Source organism: Lissotriton vulgaris, chromosome 3_1 (assembly GCF_964263255.1).
Source record: "Lissotriton vulgaris chromosome 3_1, aLisVul1.2, whole genome shotgun sequence".
Taxonomy (NCBI): Eukaryota; Metazoa; Chordata; class Amphibia; order Caudata; family Salamandridae; genus Lissotriton; species Lissotriton vulgaris.
This window is the reverse complement of record NC_141689.1, coordinates 1,961,520,974-1,961,543,825: the sequence shown is the minus strand read 5'-3', so window position 1 is coordinate 1,961,543,825 and position 22,852 is coordinate 1,961,520,974.

The following is a 22,852-nucleotide window of genomic DNA, read 5'->3' as shown; positions in this document are numbered from 1 at the left end:
AGTTGCTCTCAAACAACTCGGCAATGCTCTAGCTACTGGGTCTAAGGTCGAGGAAAAATATGCACATGGACGTTGCTTACCACCAAAAGATTGCGTTAAGACGCTTAAAGCACAACCTTCCCTCTCGTGAACATATAACGTGAACGGTTTGCTGTAATCAGGGGTACCTAACACAGGAGCCGAACACAATGAATCACGTAATTCAGAAAAACTTTTCTGACATTCTTCCGTCCATGGTAAGGGAGTCGAAACATCCTTGCACGTAAGAGCCACCAATGGTTTCGCTAGCAATGAAAAATTAGGAATCCACTGCCTGCAGTATGACGTGATACCTAGAAAGGCACGCACATCTCTTTGGGTTTGTGGCACAGCCATTCGCGCAATCGCTGCAATTCTCTCTGGGGTCAATCTTCTTCCCTCCTTTGACAATAAGTGACCTAGATAGGTTACTTCTTGGCAACAATATTGGAGTTTAGAAGGCGACACCTTGTGATTTAACTCACAGAGATGTTGCAGCAACGACACTGTAGCAATTTTGCAAATGTCCTGAGTATCAGCAGCCACCAATAAGTCGTCGACATATTGGATTAAAGCCGCACCAACCGGCAACTTAAACGCATCTAGTTGACCCTTCAAAGCTTGACTGTAAATCGATGGACTTTCACAGTAGCCCTGAGGAGCGCGTTTGAACCGGAAGCTACGTCCACCAAGAGAGAAACCGAAAAGGTCCCTGCTCTCTTCGGCAATCGGGATGCTGAAAAACGCATTTTTCAAATCAATCACCGAAAACCATGAAGCAGTAGCTGGAATCAGAGTCAGTAGCGCCGTGATGTCAGGCACAACAGGGAATTGAGGAACCACAATTTTATTGACCTCCCGTAAATCGATAACAAAACGATAAACAGGCGGTTTGGTAGGATCAGTACGTTTAAGAATGGGCAGTACAGGGCTGTTGCACACGTTTCCCCGAGTTTCTTCAATGACATCTTTCTCGATCAAATCATAGATGATCGCTAACAGAGCTCGTTCACCATCAAGGGAGATACGGTATTGGGGAATACGTGGCAATCGCACATTAGATTTCAACTGAACAACATAAGGGGAGATATCAAGTAGGCCCACATCATTTGGACCCGTCGCCCACAAAGATGCAGGAAGAGAATCCAATTCCGGTGGAAGCTTATCGAGAGACAAATACATGGGAGAGACTACTCTCTCTCCTAACGTAAGCTTTACACCCGTAGGGGAACAATACAAAGTTGCATACAAACGTTTAAGCAAATCCAGACCCAAAAGATTTTCGCCACAGCCAGTGGTTAAAATCAACGGAGCTTCAAGCTCGCGGGGCCCAATTTTAAGGGGCAAAGGGCGTGAAACTGGATTGCTAACGGGGGCGCCAGAGAATCCAACGGATACATTTGTTAAGCCAGACAAAGGTGCGCCAGGGAGTTTCGAATGCATGATAGAACTTTTCGCTGCACCAGTGTCCAACAGAAAAGGCTCAACGACGCCCGATGTAGCAACTGCGACGTAAGGCCCTCTCTGATCAACCGGAACTGATACCACTCCCTCTCCTTGTCTTTGGCTGTCCTAGTAATTACTGTCGTCAGTTCCCTGATCGACGTAATAATCGTCTACATTGTACTGCGCAGATCGTCCTTGCGATGATCCACGTTGATCAAAACAGTTATTAGAATTTGATGAATGGTCAGAACGGTCGTTCTGAGCACCACGACCTCTACCACGTGACGCATTCTGTGAACCACCACGGCCTCCTCTAGACGAATTACCACTATTGCGGTCATTTAAAGCAGGACAATCAAATTTAATATGTCCCTCCTGTCTACAATAAGCACATTGATTGTACCCTAACGAGGATCGTTGGAAAGAGGAATCATTACGCGGCTGCGATCGATTCGATTGCGACTGTGATCTATTCTGTTGAGGCGCATTCTGATTAGAACGCGGCGGATATGCTTGTTGCAACAACACTTTAGTTTTCAGCTCTTTCGTCTTTTTATCAGCACGGTCAGTTTCCTCTTTTTCTCTATTCTCATAATATTGGGCCGTAGCCAATATTTGAGCTGAGGTAGAAACAGCCCACGCACTTTCTGAATTCTTCAATTTATTGCACAAGTCGGGCAATAAGTTTGATACGAATTTATCCACAAACAACCGTTGTCCACCCTCAGTACCCATATCCTGCCCACTATGATCAACGAATGTTTCCTCAAACCTCGTGAAGAAATCTGAAACACTCTCATCTTTCTTCTGCTTACAGGCTGACAACTTATCCCAATTTACCCTCATAGCTGGCATAAGCGTTTTCATTAATGTAATGATTCGCTGGGGAAGAAGTTCAATCAACTGATCGGGTTTAGTAGCAGCCACTTGTCCAGCGTCTGCCGCTGTAATGGCATTCCAATCACCACCTAATTCATTTGCGTGATCTTGGTGACGAATCTTCGCCCATACCGGTTGCGGTACGATATTACCGAACAACATGTCGATATCGGCAAGATTCATTATCGTAGCGTCTACGAGCTGCGATAATTCCTTATAATACCCTGCAGGATTTTTGCGAGGATCGGGCAAAGTTTGTTTCACCTGAAGCACTTCCGATCGTTTCCATGGGAGGTGTATCCACACTCTCTGGAAATGTGCCGCTACTGGCTGGGCAGCATTAGTATTATCAGCTGGTATCCAAACTGGCGGAACTTCACGCATAGGATATTGGCCAGACTCGGTTTGTTTTTCAATGTCCTCAACGAACAATGCATGAGGAATAGGAGCGGGACGAAGAGATAGTAAGTGCTCAACAGCACGTCGGACATTAGTGTCGACTATCAGTCCAGTTGCGAACTGAAGCCGAAGTTCAGACAGGGCGGACAGCACCTCGTCAGGCGCATTAACCACTATCTGATCATGTAAGAACTTGCACATTTCATCAAACACATATCTCTGAGTTGGTATGTTGAATTGATCAAACGTTTCGAGGACAACACGAGGTGGATTTCTAACAGGGTTTATCATCCAACCCATCGCCATGTTATATAGCGCAACACGTTCTCTATTACCAGGAAGCTGGCTACGTCTCTGAGGACCATCAGAACCAGCAGACCCAAAAACAGGTCCGAGCGACTGAAAGAAGTTTGTCACACTGGGAGAATTACGTTACGAGTAGAGGGACAAGAATAAGACACAGGACTAACAAGAGAAGGAGTAGAAACAGTAGCAACAACAGGGGTTAACAACACAGGAGCAGTAGCGAGAGCAGGAGTATGCGGAAGCGGAGGAGCAGTAGGAATAGAAACAGACAAAGGAGCAGGAACAGTCGGAAGAGCGGGTGCAGGTGGAGGAACTGGTGGAGGAACAATGGGTGGAAGAACAGGTACGGCAGGGACCACAGGAGCTGCGGTACCCTGGACGTACGGAGGTGGCGACTTCATAAGATAGGACATTAAAGAATCCTCAACTGCCTCTTCCTTTTTATCCGACTCCGTAGGCAAAGCAGGATAGCATTTGTCTATGGACATACGCTGTAGCCTCTCAAACACTTCCTTATCCTTATCCTCCTTATCACGCTGAAACTGCTCAGCTTTCTTCACTATAGTAGCAACAGTATCTCGCTGACTACGTTTATTTTGTCTGATCTCTTTCTGTCGGGCTTCTTTACGCCACAACCGAAAGGCATCAAACATGGCCGGCCTAGATTTGCGTTCGAACAACTTTATTTCCAAATTATCCAAGATCGACGCTTCGAAGCTACCGTGAGGCGGCCAACGAAGATCGCCGTCTTTCTTTGTATATTTTATCCAATAATCGTTAAAAGCAATCGGGCCTAGCCCATGTTTGCTATATAAATCATAAGTAGGAGTTCCAACCGGAGGTATCGGACACGAGTCCTCCAGCAGGGAATCCGCACCACAAGGTCTAAAGCAACTGAACAAAGTACTGCGACCAGGCATCTTGCACACTAGCCGAGTTTCACAAACTTCAAGGGTTACGGGATTTCGGGATTTACCAAGTCCCAGCAAAGAACAAAACCCTCGGTCTTTGGCGGCTGCAGTCGTCAAACAAATACAACAACAACAAAGTACGCTAGCAAAGTGTCACCGACAAAAACACTCACACAGCGTGTACAACAAAGACACTCGCTAAAGTGTTTACAACAAAAACACTCGCTAAAGTGTTTACAACCAAGAACTCTGGGAGCGACCCACAAATACTTAACTCAAAGATCAATGGCGTCCTCAGGAAGGCCCGTCAATCGTCTCGCTATACCAAGGTCTACGCCAGGCGCCAAAACAGGTCTACAGTCAGGGCAGCAGTCCGTCGCAGCCGTTAGGAGGCGGGAATCTTCGCGGGAAAAGTCTTCGGGCCACTTATTTCGACAACAGGATCGATGAAGCGGGGTGCACCTTCCCTCGGAGATTTCACACGAAGTTCCTCACGATCGTCGGGCTTGGACCGGTACCACTGATGCAGCCCCACGTTGGGCGCCAACTGAAGGACTGGGTTCTTTTGGACCCAGCGGTGCCAGGGCACAACACCTGAAACCTTCGTGGGTAACCTGCTCCGGCGTACAAGTCACAGAGACACGGGACACTTCCTTGGGCGTCAAAGAGTCAAGGTTTATTTACTGCAGGGAACACAGAAGTCACAGGAAGTACATCGAGTGTAGTTCGGGGAGACTGCTTCAAATTGTATTTGTGGATCGCTCCTTTTATACAGTTTTTACCCATAGGCTAACATGATACACAATAGTTTACAACCTGGTTCCCACAAGTCGCTCTCAGAGGGGTCGCTTTGGTCACTTTGAAACACACAAGGTCCGGAACATAAGTGCGGAAACATTTGGCGGTTCCCAACTGTAAAAACCCATCTTCCCACCATTTAGCAAATTCCAATCAGCAGTAAAGTAGATCGAAATAGGAACGAAGACAGGTGCAGAGGAAGACGGAGACAGTAGGGAGATCGAAAAGGGTGTAAAAGGGGAGGTATCGAGAGACACGAGATACAGGCATCAAAGGGACGTGCCTAATGAGATGCACGGCTTGAGACAATAAGTCCGTGCGGCAAGATGAGCCTCGAGCGGCGCCACCTGCCTTACAGCAACAACCCCCTCGTCATAAAGACACTTTCAAAGAACATGTGTCTTCCGCAGATATCTTGGGAGTCCCAGGGTCGCGAAACGGACAGCGTCCGTTGGCTGGCTACTTGAGGGCAAGAGACAAAATGGATGCCGTATCTAAGATGGAACCCGTGGGTACAGATGAAAAACCCACATAACAAACGAATGGTTTAAGTTAGCACAGCGAAACTGCGCATACTTACTAAACTCGTCATTTGCGGTTCATAGATACTAGACTCGACCATATTTGTGCGAGTCGAAAACACCACTTACAATTGTCACGGAACCTCACATTGCTGCAGGTGGAGGATGGCATTGTGGAGACCACCCCTGGCAAGAAATCAAAGGAGGGCACTGTAGGGGGTACACCTGGCAAGGAGGCAAAGGAGGGCACTGTAGGGGATACACCTAGCAAGAAGGCAAAGGAGGGCACTGTAGGGGATACACATGGCAAGAAGGCAAAGGAGGGCACTGTAGGGGATACACCTAGCAAGAAGGCAAAGGAGGGCACTGTAGTGACCAGCCCTGGCAAGAAGTCAAAGGTGGGCACTGTAGGGGGTACACCTGGCAAAGAGGTGAAGGTGGTCCAGAGGCGTAGCCAGACCAAGCGTTCTGCGGGATCCAGCACATCTCCAGAGGTGGTGCCAGTATCTGCACCTGATGTGGGACAGTTGGGGTGTGTGCCAGTTGTGTCATCACCACTTCCGATCAACCCCAAAACAGGGAAGCCATTTCATATTCCCAAGAAGTAGAAGGGCAGCCCCCCCACCTCTCCCACCCACACTGTGTCAGAGGTCTGCATGACTCCACTTCCACGTGCCACTATGCCACCTGGTCCACACAGCCCTCCAGCTTGCAGAGCCACTGTTTGCACCACATCACCTGGGGCTCTGTCAACACAGTCAAGTGGGCCTGCTATCCCCAACACACAGCCAGGTACAAGTCCGCATGACAGCCAGAAGTGAGTTGACATCCCCTTCATACGCCTGTGCCTCATACAGGTGTGCTAGTCCTGAACATTGTTTTGTATATGGGTGTGTTGCTGGCCATGTTGCTCTGCTGTGCTGTACTCTCCCCTATGCAGCCTCTCATGTACTTGCTGGATCACCTACCATGGACACTGGCCCTGTTGCTCTGCTGTACTGGCCTCTCCCCTGTGCTATGGACACTGGCTCTGTTGCTCTGCTGTGTCGTGCTCTCACCTGTGCCTTGGACACTGGCCCTGTTGCTCTGCTGTGTCGTGCTCTCACCTGTGCCTTGGGCACTGGCCCTGTTGCACTGCTGTAACGTGCTCTCACCTGTGCCTTGGACACTGGCCCTGTTGCTCTGATGTGTTGGCCTCTCCCCTGTGCTATGGACACTGGCCCTGTTGCTCTGCTGTGTCGTGCTCTCACCTATGCCTTGGACACTGGCCCTGTTGCTCTGCTGTGTCGTGCTCTCACCTGTGCCTTGGACACTGGCCCTGTTGCTCTGCTGTGTTGGCCTCTCCCCTGCCATGGACACTGGCCCTGTTGCTCTGCTGTGTTGTCCTCTCCCCTGTGCTATGAACACTGGCCCTGTTGCTCTGCTGTGTTGGCCTCTCCCCTGTGCTATGGACACTGGCCCCGTTGCTCTGCTGTGTTGGCCTCTCCCCTGCCATGGACACTGGCCCTGTTGCTCTGCTGTGTTGGCCTCTCCCCTGCCATGGACACTGGCCCTGTTGCTCTGCTGCGTTGGCCTCTCCCCTGTGCGATGGACACTGGCCCTGTTGCTCTGCTGTGTCGTGCTCTCACCTGTGCCTTTGACACTGGCCCTGTTTCTCTGCTGTGTTGGCCTCTCCCCTGCCATGGACACTGGCCCTGTTGCTCTGCTGTGTTGGCCTCTCCCCTGTGCATTGGACACTGGCCCTGTTGCTCTGCTGTGTCGTGCTCTCACCTGTGCCTTTGACACTGGCCCTGTTGCTCTGCTGTGGTGGCCTCTCCCCTGTGCTATGGACACTGGCCCTGTTGCTCTGCTGTGGGGGCCTTTCCCCTGTGCTATGGAAACTGGCCCTGTTGCTCTGCTGTGTTGGCCTCTCCCCTGTGCTATGGACACTGGCCCTGTTGCCCTGCTGTGTTGGTCACTCCCCTGTGCTATGGACACTGGCCCTGTTGCTCTGCTGTGTTGGCCTCTCCCCTGTGCTATGGACACTGGCCTTCCTGTTTGTGTTTCACCTGTGCATGGTATTTAGCATTTTTGCATCATTGTGAGCCTTGCTGTTGTGTACTATTGTTGTACCACTGCATCTGTGCAATATGTGAATAAATACAGTTACTTCTGGTGTGTGTTTTTTCGGTGTCCTTGCTGATTTCAGTTCTGTTTCTGTTCACATTTGATTGCCTGTGCACCATGCTCCATGTATCACTTCAACATTGTAAGGCGCTTTGCAGCCATCATAATTTTGGGCAGGGGTGACAGGGTCTTAAGTCCATTCTGAGCCTGCAAATTGTGTGATTTGTGATGGCTATTTTACCAGGCATGCAGTCATCTTGTTAGTGGTTTGCAGTTGTTGCCTACACTGTTCACATGTCTGGTTGGGGGACACTGCCAGCACAGGGTGTGATGCTGTGCAAATGTATCAAAGCTGGCTGGGATATGTAATGAAGTATGTGTGTGGATTGCTTTCTGTGTGCCCAGCCTTGTATGTGTATGATCATCTTGTGTTGGGACTTGGTCCTGGTGCCATGGCCTACATGAGATGTGTGGTGTTGGATGTAGCAGAGGTGTGCAGTGTGAAGGGTGTGAGTTTGTAGTGGATATGTGTGTGCCCCTGTGTTGTGTGAGACACACATGTGTCACCCAGGAGTTGTATGCCTGTTGTTTGTTTTGTCTTGCCCTGGGTAGTGGATTGTATGCACTTGTGTGAGCTGGTTGTAGTGCACTGTGCTGTGTGTTGGTGTGTCCATGGTGTTGTGTTTAACTCCTCCTTGTTGTGTTTGTCAGTTTGGAGCGTACAAAGTGTGTGAGTTGCACATCAGTGTTGTGTTTGATTGACCCTCAATGTGTCTTGGGTGTTTTTGTGTGAACTGTGTGGCCCTGCTGCTCCACACTGGCATTGTGTTTGTGTTTGTCATGCATTGCAGGCACATGGTGGTTTTGGCACTCCTGTATGACATGGTGTGTGTGGTTTTAGGCCATCCCCTATGTGTGCCACTTGTGCCTGCCCAATGTGGGTGTTACATCCCTCTATTTGTGTGTGGTACACCCCTGACATGTCTGCTACTGACATGCAGGCTGTTTGACTTAGATGTCAGCTTTCCCCTTGGTTTCCATGTGTGTGTGCCTACCCATCACTTCATGTGTGGGCTTGTCCTTTGTGGTGCAGTTCTTGGGCCATAAGTGTTGTTCCACTCTGGACATTGCCCCAATGATTTATGTTTGCTGTCCTTGTGCTATTGGTCATTCTGTAGTGGTCATGTGCACTTCAGCTGTGTGTGCTGGCCAGTGCTCTGGTGGAGGTGGCTGTGCTCTTGTATCCCAGAGTGGTGCATGTGTAGTTGTTGTGTTGGATGTGTGGATGTAGGGTGTGGTATTGCTTCAGTTCCTGGGTGTGGTGTTGTATTTGTGCAGTGCTGATTTGTGGTGTGTGTCAATCATGCCTGTTCTGCAGACAATGCTTGTCGTGCGTGCTGTGTGTATGTGGCCTTGGCATTGCCTGATGTGCATCCCCTGATGTCTTGTGGTGTTTGTTGATTGTGGTTTCATGTGCATCTGTGATGGGTTTGATGTGGCTGTGTGTGTTGGTCCACATGCACTTCTTGTGTGATTTGTGTTATAGTTTGTGTGTTTTGTTCCTGAGTGATGTTGTTGTGTACTCCTGTTGTGTGTGTTCTCCCATTGATTTTCCCCAGTTTGGCTGACAGGGTATGTGTGTTTCTGTTGGAGTTCAGTATGTGTTCCTGTATTGTTTGTGTGTTGTTCTTGTGCAGGCATCGGTTGAGGCATCCCTGTGTGTGTGTTGCGTTTGCGGCTACACCCAGGGTGTGTGTTTGTTTGTGCGTGTGTGTGTGTGCTGGCAAGGATAGTGTGCCTTGAGTGTGTGTGGCAGTGGTGTTGTGTGTTCCTTGTCCTCCACTTTTGCAGTGGCTGTCTCCCTGGTTGTGTGTTGTGTGGTGCAGGGAGTGTGTATTGTGCTTGTTGTTGCAGTCATTGTTGGTGTGCATGGGAGTGCACTGTATGGGCACCTGGCCTGTGGGTTGATTGGGTGTGTTGCTGTGTGGTTGGGGGGTGTGTGTCCCTGTGGTGTTTGTGCCCTGCCCATGCCTTGGATTGGCCTGCCTTGTGCATAGTGCGCATGAGTTGATCGCGGCGGTGACATGACCTGGACTGGGACGTTGCTGCTGGTTTGCGGTCGATGTGTGTCCCGGATGCTGAGGGGTACCTTGTTGTGAGGTGGGTGATGTGTGGTTGCCCATGTGGATGTGTTGTGTCCTCCAGCAGGGTGTCTGTGTGGTGATTGGACCCTGTATCGGCCTGTGTGTTGTGTGTTGCATATGTGTATTGGCGTACCTGCGCGGCATCCACGGCGTCCCATCTGATGATAGTGTTGTAGGAGAAACATCACCGGATGCATATGGAGGGCTGGGTTCATGGCGGTCAGGACCGGGTATCGGCTATCTTGCTCCGCTGTCGAGTTTCCACCTGCTCAGGCTGGACGGTGTCTCTGCTGCGGTGCGTCTGCTTGTTTGGGCCATCCTAATTTGCCGAGCGGGGCGGACGTCATTCAGCAAGGTGGAAAGTCTCGATTGGCTCTCGCCGCCGCGGTGGCGGGCGCACTTTGATGGCGGTGCTCGTCGCTCCGCGGCGGACGGGAAATGACCTATGTTTACCTATCCATGTGGTGGACGTGATTTCTGCTGCTTGCGGGCGGAAAAAGCTGTTTTTCCGCCCCGCCAACACCGCGGTGGTGCCACCGCCAGACATCCTAATGGACCCCATAGTTTCCATTATTTTTATTATTACATATTACTTTGTTATGCAGGTGGAAATGCATGTTTTTTAAGTGGAGGGGATCATTTTAAAAGAAGAATTCATGTTTGAGAATCTGATGCATTTAAACGTTTTAAAAGAAATGATATGCAATATTTATTCGTTACATTTTTCTTAACATTTTCTTTTCCATGATTTGGGTTACCTCAAATGTCACTTTTTTTAAAAACATACATGGGGTTGGATCGATTCATAGACTTTGATGTGGCTTTTAGGGGTTTTGGGGACAATATTTTTGCAATCTCAGTGTTATTTTGAATTCCTTTCTACATCGGAATTTGTATTTCTGGTCAAGGAATCTTCACAACTATATTGTAAGTATATTTGTATTATTTTTTTGCAAGTGGATATGTTGGTTGAGACGCAATTTACTTTGCTACTCAATAAAATTATGATTTCATCAATATAATATCATGATTTTTTGTGATGTAATTCTAAGAAATGAATTGTTTTTGTTTTTGTAGCATTGTAATGTTGGGGATATTATAAATGTAGATTTTGTAAATGTTATATTTTAAAAAATTAATGTTTCTCTATACTACAATCTTATCCTATCATACGTTTCTATGTATTCCCCATATAGAAAATATGTAAAAATAAGGAAATTAATATATTTACTTCATTCTACATATGCAATTATTAGTGTATGTTTATGTTTCATGTATTACAGAATCAAATACAGTAAATTATGTTTGATTTAATTTTACAAATATTTATTAAGTAAACTCATTTTACTTTTGGCTTGAGTGCTTATGTTATTTTACTTTGATGGATTATCAAGTTCTGATGGAGTAGGTGAAAGTAATGTTTGGACTGTGATTTCTAAGTAGTGTAATCCTTAGTTGTTTTCGTAAGTTGTACTTTTGGCGCTAATATTTCATGCATTTGTCTAGTTTGTTTGCAATGTTTAGTGCTATTTATAAAACCTATTTTGTAGTGTTTAAAGTGGTGCCACATTGTAATAGTCCAATATGCAATTTACAACCTCAGGCCAGCAATCTCTGCCTCTCCTGACTTTTCTGTATGGAGATCTTCATCCGGGTGGCAAAGATCTCGGCAACCGCAGATATAGGATTTATCAGCAAATGTGAGAGGGAGAAGGAAGAGTGTTGGAAAAGTGGGAAATACTTAGTGCCACATGGGTGGGGTACATGGAAGTTTAAGAAGTTCCTTCCCTTTGTAACTCAGGAATTGTGACAATTTTCTAGGTTTCAGGAAGCTTCTGAAAACATGTCTCTTTAAGCAGTCCTACGCATAGGAATTGTACTTCTGTCTCCTTGAAAATAGCATCAAGAAACCTATGGGTGTACGTGCGCTCTAAAAATAGTTATTAACATAAAATAACATAACATAACATGCAAATATAAAAACACACCCACAAAAGAGTGAGTCAATTACTATTCACAAAATCAAATTCTATTTGTGCTACAGCTTTACTGCTGACAGCACAGGTTGCTCAACACACCCTAATAGACATTAGTGGAGGCAAAGAACAACTAACACATTGGAAACCAGGAAAATATTTGTAATCACGTTTACCAATTTTTATTTATATATATTTTTAATTTTCTAACTTTTACACATACATAGTTAAAAACAGTATTGCAGCAATGCTCAAATGGCATGCAATACACCTACTAATGGGGTAGGGGTTGGACAGTCAGTAACCCACCACCCATCTACCAGGGTAACTCAGTACAACAGCAAACAATCCCAAAGAGGTACACAACATAAGAAATTATGTCACAAACCAACAAGCATTTTTGGTTCACTATGGCAACAGATAACGTTGATGCTTGAGGGGGAGAAAGAGAGTTTACAAGCATAGTATCAACATATATGAAATGTCCAGATACACAGTCACTGCCAGATACAGTTTTTCACCTATAGCGATCCTTGATAGTCTTTCAAACTCGGAACAAAAGCTTGATCACCTACAGCCCCTGCCAAACTATATCTATTTCTTGACCATTGGGCCTTTTCATTGGGTCTATCGGGACACCATGTATATTTTACAGGCAGCCGAATGAATCTTGATGCTTGCAACAGGTACAAAGATGCATCACCTGCAGAATGCAACACTGTATTGCCATGCCAAAGTCATTGGAGGAAAGGCAACGGATGGCAAGGAAACTTCATACCATTGCACTTTTCTTTTAGAAGGTGTAGTATTAAAATGTTTTCAAATTATGGCAGAAATGTTTTTCAAATATTGGCAGAACAAAACAATTCCAGAAAATGTATGTTTTATAACACATTATCATGGCAATGGGTAGTTTAATGTGTGACCTTGTATCTCGATTTCTTATTTAAAGTTGATATCTTATCATAAAGTTATTGTATTTACAAGAAGCATTAGATATATGGATTCATCATTTTTTCCTTTTGTCTAGGTTTCTTTTCGGTGGAAAGAGTTGGCCAAACAATCCAAGAGCAGGACCCGTAATGAAGAAGCACAAGATCCATGGTTGCTGGGTGGGGACATAAACCTACTCTCATGGGTGAAGAGAAAACATCTTTCCATCAGGACCAGTGGCGTCACTAGGGGGGTGCGGGGGGTGCGGACCGCACCGGGTGACACCAGCATGTGGGGTGACACCGTCAATTCTATGTCTCTGCTACGATTATTGTCCAATTAAATTTTAGCTATAATACGATGTCAGCGTCCGGACGTCGATGACGTTCGAAACGTCACTCACGTGACGTGGCTGCTCCCAGACCCGCTGTTTTAATCAGCCCGCGCTGCCCTCGCCCACCACTACACGTGCTTAAAATGTAAGCACTGCCACTGCCGTTTCTTTGTCTAGGCGGTCCATCGTCACCACCAGCAGCAGGTAAGTAAGCGCCTCGGGGTGGAGTGGGGGCAGGGCGGAGCGCGACTCCTCTCAGGTGCAGAGGCCCGGACTGTGTGCAGCCGAAGCTGCCCGTCACAGTCTGCACCAAAGCAAGCAATGCACAGGTGTGAAAAGTGCACCTGGGCTCCCTCGTGCGTGAGAAGCCCCTTCCTCAGATAACAGAACAAGCAACCTCTCACAAAGCGCCTCGGCGCCGTGGAGAGTACGCGCTATATACACACATGCCCGCTTAGCATGCATCATACATGCAGCATTTGACCAGGACTAGGGTGGTCGAAGAGGTGAGGGGTGGGGGTTACTTATCTTGGTTAGTTTGTGTGTGAAGACCAAGACCATGAATAAGCTCAGCGGCATATTTCCAAATGTTTGTTTTGTATAAAAGCAGTTATATACATAGAAAGGGTGTTCTCCCAGAACAACCAGTCCTTCCTTCCTTCCACGCCCCCCAGGCAAAAGAAGGTACAACTTCAAGAAGACACTCTTCTGTCACACAGCGGCTACTGCTGGCTTAAACGCCTCTGGGCGCTAGGGCTTTAGTGTCTCCTCGTAGACTCTCTGTCACTGATATTCTTTGTGTCTTTGTGGACCTGGGTTAGGTGCACAGGGATTGGTGATGGCCTACATGGATTTCACGAGTGACAGTAACGTGTTTTCCCAATATAATCGGGGCGAGAGATGCCAGAACATTAAAAGAGTCATTTAACCATAACATTGACCTTTGTGATACAGTGCACGCATTTTGCACTCTCTATAACTCTCTAAAACGAATTGTATTGTCTGCGGGATATAAATAATATTTCCTTTCGGTCACTGATTGCAGGCTATCCTTTTCCTCCAGGAGCCGTTTTATTATAAAATGTGAGGCATTCTTCCGGTGCGTGGTTGATTTGTAAGGTATTTCTGCGGGTTAGGAAAATGCTGCGTCGATTGGTGTGCAACCTCTGCAGAGTAGTGTGTGTTCTTTCAATTGTGGCTCAGCATATCCTTTGCAGGTGCTGAAAAAAGGAGTACCATCGTAACAGGCGATCCTAGCACCTTGCGCAGCTGCTTTCAAACGAGCTGCGTACAGACTACAGAGGTGTGCCTGGTAACGTAAAACACAGAAACACCCCAGATATATAAAAAAAAAAAAATACAGGGCCCCCTGGGGCATGCGTCGTTTTCCTCCATAGCTCCTTGCACCCAAGAGGCAATTGATGCACTCGGGATGGCGATCAGACATACTGACCATGCAGTGGACCGACCACCCCCCGCAGCTTCCATATGCAATAATATGTGTGTTTAGTGTCTCGCCCCCTTTATACCTCAACTTACTGTCCCCCCCCCCCCATTGCCCCTGCCCCCCACCAAGCTTGAGGGTCTTCTTGTTTAGGTCGTTTGCCAGGCCCCCTGAGAGGAAACCGGGAAATCAGGTGGCAATTGGGGCCCCAAACCTTGAATAGATTTTCCAAAAAAACAGGGATCATTCTGCCTAGCGCACACTGGTGTCCCAAAGGATCGTGCATTATCCGAAGTAATATGTGTGCGATTCTGAATATATGTAAATTAAATGTGCACCCCCCCTACTTTACAGCCTGCTGAGAACTGTCAAGTACATGTTCCCTTTAATTTGGTTTTAACTGCACGCCCCTCCCCGCCCCAGACACCACACCGTTGAGCTAGTCTTACTTTGCAGCAAAATGTACCCCCAAATAACTCAAGTCTGATCGGTGTCATAATAAAAATGGGAGTATTTTATGCAGTGACACCACATGCACAATTGCCCGCACGAGATTCACGAGTGCGCGTTGTTAATACGTAACTGAATGTTGTTAGTTATTCAAGCACTGGGAGGGTTGCCCGCTCAGTCGGTGCCATCGGAGGCAGACAGATCTGTGCAGCAAGCGCACAACCCACCATGCTATCTGTGCGGCGAGTACTCTAATAGGGAACCCCAGCCTGCAGGACATAATTTAAAAGGGGCAAATTGCTATTTTGTGTTTTCTTATGGTACCACTTCGCTTAATGGTGTGACAATCTAAGCACTTCTACAAATGATCTTTGATTATTAACGTTTATAATCAGTATAACAAGTTTGCAGGGGCCAAAGAACAGCAACTCCGAAACCGAAATGTACCTTTATTTTGGGGTTAATTTTACTCCCAAGGTGGGATTTTTTTAATTTAGGTTTATTCAGGGGGGGAGTTCTGTGGAGCAGGAGGGCGCACATACAGACCACAGAGTGGAGACTGGGTGCGTTGGGCACAGGGTGGCGCGCTTCATATTGCACTGCAGAGATCATGATGGGTAGGGTGCATAGATGGGGGAAACAAGACTGATGAGAGGGGGTGGGCAGAAGGCGATAGTGGGGCTGCTGAAAGGGTATTTGTGGGCTGAAACAGAGGACAAACTGAGTGCAGAGGACAAACTGGGACTGCTGGAGGGGTGTGGGGGCTGGAGGTAAGAGGAGGGGCACACAGGGACTGCTCAGAGAGTCTGGCCATGGGAACTGGGAATGGGGTACGGGTAATATGGGAAGACGGGTGTGCAGAGAAAGGAAGTGACATGGGGTAAGTCGTGAGGGGGTGACACCATGAGTTACCCGCACTGGGTGACACCAACCCTAGTGACGCCACTGAGGGAGACTGCAATTGTCTGGAGAGTAACTCACTCTGCTACCAAATGAATCCAGGCTGAAATTGTAGAGCTCAATGAGGAGGAGGAAGAAATGACCTTCACAGGATGGATAGGAACTTTTGGCCCAAACCTAGGACACAAACCTTTACTTTCCACCTCTGTTAGGGGATGGATTAATATTATTATTCATATGTGGACAGTTTACATTGTTTTATACATTAAAATGTCTTTATTACGACTTTTATTTACTGTGTGTATGGCCTTCTTATGTTTATGTTAGGCCTACTTGTTTAGTTATGCTTTGACAGAATTTCCCCTTTTTAATAAACTATGTTCCAGATGTTTCTAGCTTGTTGTAATAGTTTCTCAATTTTTGCATACTAATTTTTCCCATCCGAAGAAATATATTGTAGTTAATTGTACTCATTATCAAGGACTGCCCCTAATACTAAAAAAAATATATGCATATATACATATTTTTGCAAATCTAATACAAAAGAAACCTGATGTGTAGATTTTCTTTCATGAGTAGGTATGCACGTAGTTGTATGTAACTGTATTAGATTAGTGTGAAATAACAAAGTATGTAGATTTTGTAGCACAATACCTTGATATGTAAAACATACACTAGTACTAGCAGCAAACATATTAAAGCACATACAAATGAAAGTTAAGTGGTATCAACTTTTATTCACAAAGGAATTTACAGGTTAAGAGTGTAAATTATTTCTGAATGATGACTAAACATGTACTGCAAATTTTGTGTCTGAGTGAGTGAAGTGTAGTAAATCAATCATAACAATTTGGAAAATGGTGATAATGTCCAAAGGGAGGGTCATCCCCATCTCTGTTGCATGTGAGCTTGTGGCTGTAGTGGAGATTGTGGAGGTGAAGTATGGGCAAAGGTCAATGCAATATTAATGAAGAACCATCTGCATCAGAACCCTAGCTTCCGAGGCTCTCTAGGACACACTCATTTATATGAGACAGTGATGAATGTATGTTGATCTGTTGGTTTTTTGTTACTTCCTCCTAGACCTTTGCTAAATTGTAAAGCTTTCTGGTACGCCGGTGGTCATGTTTGTTCTATATAAAACCTTTTAAAATAAATAAAAATAAAAGAGTTGGTAGTTTTAGGTTAGAGCACCTCAATTAATATCAGGGTTTGTAGTTAGAGTGGGCTTAGCAGGTTGTTGAGGTGCTTCAGTTGAGCCCTGTGCATGACTTTGTCTCTTCGAATTGACATTTGCACATCTTTGTTATTGCCTTTAATATCTACATGGCCAGAGTAAGTTGCCTTGAAATCTTCTCCTTCAAAAAAGGAAGGTGTCCATGTGGCCATTCTTGATAACATTTCTCAATGTTCTCTATCTGTCAAGCATCTTAAGGATTCCTCCGAAGACGATTCATAGTCTCATGCAGGCTCATACCAAGCACAAGCACTGCTACTACAGTGAAAACGGCCTGACACCTGTTTTTTTGTGTAGCAAGGCTGGCTGTGCAATAGAAAACATGGGACTACTTTATTACTCTTAACACTGCTATATTCAGACTAGCACTAGCTAGAAAAATGCTTCAAATGCTAATTTCCGGAGATAAACAAATTCCAACTTAATGCTAACATCTAATGTTGTCTAACTATTTAGGAAATAGTGACTTTAAAAATACACTATTTTTGGGCCTAAAGACTCTAGTAGCATGTTAGAGTTAATCCCCAAATGTTGCCTGGAATCTGCTGGCCCCCTGCAAGGAGGTGAGCATGGTTCCCAAAGAAAGGGAACAAAAAGGCCTTGGGTGGGAGGAGGTGTGACTTCATCCTGATGGCCTTGGGTCAGTTGCGGGCAGCATGGCTCGTGGGTGGGGGTTCAGGCGTGATGGAGGTGCGGGGGGATTGTGGTTACACACAGAGGGCATAAAAACTTACCTCGAGGCAGGGTCCTGTGTCTTCTCTGCTCCTGCTCTCTGGCCTCCGACAGGAACAGGAAGCCAAGCTCCCTCCTCTAAGCCAATCACAACACTGCAATGCAAGTTGTGATTGGTTTGAGCGGCGTGACACTGCGCTCAGCCAAGGGCTGGAGAGGTGGGCATGTTCTCCAATGCATTTAGTCCGATCCTGTGCACACGTATACTTGTGGTTTGAAAGTTCAATCGAAAGTCGAAATCAAAGCCAGTAAGTCTTTTGTAAGAATTCTTATTCCTTATTCCAAAGAACACCACAAGATCCAGCCAACACGTGTTTCATCGTTGGGTAATAACCCTCGACTTCTTCAGGGTTGTATGGCTACCCAACAATCAGTTCTATGCCTAGTGCACGGTTATACTTCCGACCCAGCTAGGCCTTTCCAATTGAGTATTAGTTTGTCCAAAATAAGGAATGCCCATCTTTAAAGTTGAAATTATAGTAACAAGATTTGTAGCAGTATGTATGGCACAGTTAGCAACAGCAAATAGTATCCTTCAAATCTAAGGCGAGTACGCTTATCCTCATTCAGTAATCAGGCCAAGTATGCCACGACCTACAGCGAGTAAGCTAGTCTCATTCCCACTGCCTGTGAAGCGTTCTGACCAGAGCATTCTTGCCTTATTACCCCAACGACGAAACACGTGTTGGCTGGACCTTGTCTTCTTTGGAATAAAGAATGCGAATTCTGACAAAAGACTTAGGGCCATATGTATGAATAACATTTTTAGTCGCAAACGCTGCGAATCGCAAATAAGCAGCATTTGCGACAAAAAATTCGCAAAACAGGATGTATTAGGAAAATCACATCGCAAAATTAAGGAATTGCAAAATTTGCGATTCCTAAATTTTGCGTATGCATTTAAGGAATCGCAAATTGTGATTCCTCAAAGGCTATGCAGCAAGCACTCAAGCTTTGCGATTTCTCCTTAAGAAATCGCAAATTACCACCAACTTCAAGTTGGTGGTAATTTGCGATTTCTTTCACAAATACACTTTTTGGGTAGGGTTAAGGTGCTATGTGGCGCACATACATACCCTCAGGGCATGCATGTGCGCCATATGCGCACACATGTTCATTTCAGGGGTGCATCAGGGTGTCCTTATGACACACTTGCACCCTTGAAATTATTCTCAATTTGCGATTCTCAAATTGTGAATCGCAAATTGAGAATGACTTCCCATTCATTCCTATGGGCCTCCTGGCCCGCAGAAATGAATCGGAAAGTATTCCTTAATTGCTATTTCGCAATTTGCTAATTGCAATTAAGGAATACTAAGAAAGCGCAAAAAAATTGCAATTTTTTACATACATCCCTTTTTGCAATTCTCAAATAGCGATTCTCAAAAAATCGCTATTTGAGAATCACAAATAGGGATTTTCATACATATGCCCCTTACTAGCTTTGATTTCAACTTTGAATTGAACTTTTAAACCACACGTATATGTGTGCACAGGATGGGACTACATTCATTTGGACCTATTGGTCCCTCACCTGTTGCACCATTTTAGTTTGTATGCTGTGCTCTAAATTACGATACTTTGCAGTAGCCATATTTTCCTGTGTGAATGAATACCCCCTTTTTTTGATGGTCATGTTTTCCAATGCAGCCTGTATGAAGAAGGGGAAAGTGAGCTTGACTGGTTTGGACAGCCAGAGAGGGCCGACTAAACAGTCATTGTGCACTCAGGAGTGGTCAAACCACTTCTCCCCTGCTCTGTAATCAGAGCATCCCCGTCCCCCAGCAAATGAAACATAAAATGTTAATAACTAAAAGTTATTACCATTTTATGGTTTTGCTTCTAGCACTGCGGAGACTCGCAACAGCGTGTGGGATATGCTCACCAACTACACAAGCTTCAAAAGGGTAACCCCTGTCAAATGCAGAAGTAACTTCCATGTATACTTGCCCTTTTCATTATCCAGACACTCAGGATTGCACTAATCTCAGAGGGTAGAAGCCTTCATCTTATTGCTCAGATTTAACTCTCCTATTTTCCCTGTTGAAAAGATTTTAACTTCCAGAAAAGTTTCAAAGTCTGCATGTTGAAGAACTTCACCAAGGCTGACATTTAACAGCATCCAAACCCTGGCGAGATCTTCCTGGATACAGATTACAGACTTCACCAGCTTGAGGCTTTCCTGCCATCACCAGGGCCGGACTGGGAACCAAAACTGGCCCTGGCAAAGAACTCAGCCGGTCCCCCTAGAAGCGTCTGCCCACCCTATTGCCCCCCGGAGAAAAGCTCAGTACCCGCTATGGCCAGTCCGGCCATGGCCATCAACAATGACAGCTCCAGGTTTTCCACTAGAGTAGATATTCACACCAAAGATTCGTGCTTCAGCAGGCCTTGTTGGCGAACTCTGCTTCAGACGCGCCCTGCAACCCAAGCTGCGAAGATCTATTGACAAGGACTTTCCTCCAGAAAATCTTCCAAATCAGAAGATAAACTTTTCTCCACCCTAGCGGCCCACCGGGGAAACGCCTAGTGCCCGCTATGGCCAGTCCGGCCCTGGCCATCAACAATGACAGTGCCAGGTTTTCCACTAGAGTAGAGATTCACACCAAAGATCTGTGCTTCAGCAGGCCTTGCTGGCGAACTCTGCTTCAGACCCGCCCTGCAGCCCAGGCTGTGAAGATCTATTGACAAGAACTTTTCTCCAGAAAATCTTCCAAATCAGAAGATAAACTTTTCACCATTACAAACCTGGTCCCTGTAACCGACTGTCAGGAGCTCATGGTCAGCCTTAACTTTTGACATGGACCCGAAATGACTCAATCAGATAACCACGATTGGTGCTTTACAATTTTATGTGCTATTTTGACTTACAACTTCTAATCTCCGGTTCTCTATTTCGGATTTCTGTCATTTTGGTGTCTATTCTTTCATTAAACTTTAGTCTATTTTTATGAATTGGAGTTAGATTTTTCTTCTTTTTTGTAAACTTCTTTTTAAATGTTTTGGTACTGAGGAATGCTTCACATAGTTCCTTAAATCAAAGTCTATCTGCTTTGTGCTACAGCTACCAAGTGATGATCTGAGGTTTAAATTATTAAGACCTAACTGGAGCGGGAATAGAATTGTGGCATTGTTACCTAGTATAGATTCTCATCCCCTCCAACTAATATTCCACCTCCTGACAGCAGGCAAAATTGAATAATCAACCATTGGCAATGTTGGTGAATACCCTCAATGTGATGACTTTGTAGTGTACACCCCCACACTGCTTCCATGTGAACAGCCATGACTACCATTACATTGGATATCAATACATCTAAATGACAGGCTTGTGAAGCTACAGAGAGCAAATAAGCAATGCTTGTCAAAATTATGATTCATGGTAAAATTAGTCGTAGTATTAATAGTACTTATACTAGTAATAATGTGTTCCTACCACTGATGCTAAACTTGTGCCTGTAGATATTCTGCGTTATATGTAATTTTTCCACTTCATAATTTTCATCTTTTGATCCTGATTCTTTAATCAGGTTCTTTCGTTTGTGCTCGAAGGTGAAACAGTTCTACGCCAAAGTGAAATGTAAGTCTACAAAATGTTTTGTGAAAAGGGCCATTTATGAACAACTAATTTAGAAGCATGTCATGCAAATTGTTTAGTGGTTACCTCCATGATTGATTCTGCGTCTGGTGTTCGCTCAAGTGAAATGACACAGTGCGGGGATACCAAAGACATTACTACAGTTGAAGGTCCTGAATACCAATGCAGAAGTAGTGAGCAGAGGCTCAGACGGGGCCCCTACACAACCCCACCCCTCCCACAGCTCCAGGATAGCAATGTTCCCACTGCAGTCCCAGTCCCAGAGCTTGCTCTACACTCACATCTCACAGAGCTAAATGGTGTGCACACACTCCACCTGCTTACATTTTCCCTTAATTCCAAGTCAACCAGTTAATTCCCAATTCCTTGGATTTTATATAGTAATGGCAGGTTTTAAGAATGAAGATTCCGGCTGAAAACAATAATTTTGGACCTGTATGCTCCTTACTTTAATAAGGGATAACGCTGATTTGTAATACTAGGGAATGCACCGAAATATATTCCAATACAATTTTAAAACTATAAACATGGAGAAAATACACATATTCGATATGCAAATGCCAGTCTAAAATATACATGCTGCTGGTTAAACAAGAAACCCAGTGGATTATTTGGCTCTTTGTTTGCTTTTTTTTTTTATTTTATAAGAGAAGAAACTGACTTAGGCAGCAATGAACGGAGAAATAGATTTATTTAGTAAAGGGAAGTTACTTCAAGAACAAACGCCGTTTGTTATAGAGGCTCCAAGAGCAGATGCGTCAAGATTAGGAGTCCTCACAAGTTGTGTATGCCAACTTTTGGGTGTTAAATCACCCTCAGTATATAATATAAGTTTTATAGTTTTGTTTTTACAACAAATTACTGTGCAAGTAAAATATGCCAAAAGGGCATGGTGACCCCTCTAATTCTATAACCCCTCTTTTATTAGTCTATTAAGGTTCTGTAGCAGATGTCTGATGACAGTGCCTGATAATTCTAGTATATTATAAAAAGAGAATTTATATATCGTGGGATGAAGAGACATAGGAGGCAATGACCCGTATTTCCTGGACCAAGATGTTAGCTAAGATTCCGATCCGTTTTTGCTTTTACAGAGTATTCAAAAGTTTTAGAAATATTGTTAAACCGTACATTACTCAAAACACATATGTACTCATAGTCGAATGTATGCACAGATGTTAATTTGCACAAAATGATACACTGCATAGATACAAATGTGTTAGGGCCTATTAACAAAGGCATTTTTGATATATGTAAAATAGTACTCCAAGTAGAAATACAAAGAACTGTGCCACTTCTAGTTTAAGAGGTTGGGAGATTCGGGCTCAGCCCTTGAAGGAATATAAAAGTCTGCAAAAGAATACTTTTTTAGCAGGTGTGGCTGCCACAGATAACAACGGTATGGCAGGGGTGGGGACGGTGGGTGATGGCGGAAATTGACTGACGACCAAATAGGTAAAGTAATATAAAAAATACAAATAAAACACTTACCTTGTGCTTGCCGCATCCCCAAGGTAAGTGGTTTCATAAATTTTTTATCTTACTTTCTCTATCCCATAGCCAATCGACTCCCCCCTCCCTGCCCCGCCCAACCGCTGTTACATGTGCCCGCCGCGCCTGTTCTTTAATACTACTTCCTGCACTTAAATATACTTTTGTGAATCAGTTCAAAGCATGCATCTGTCAAATTCTGGATTCTCTTAATAGTTGCCTTATTGCA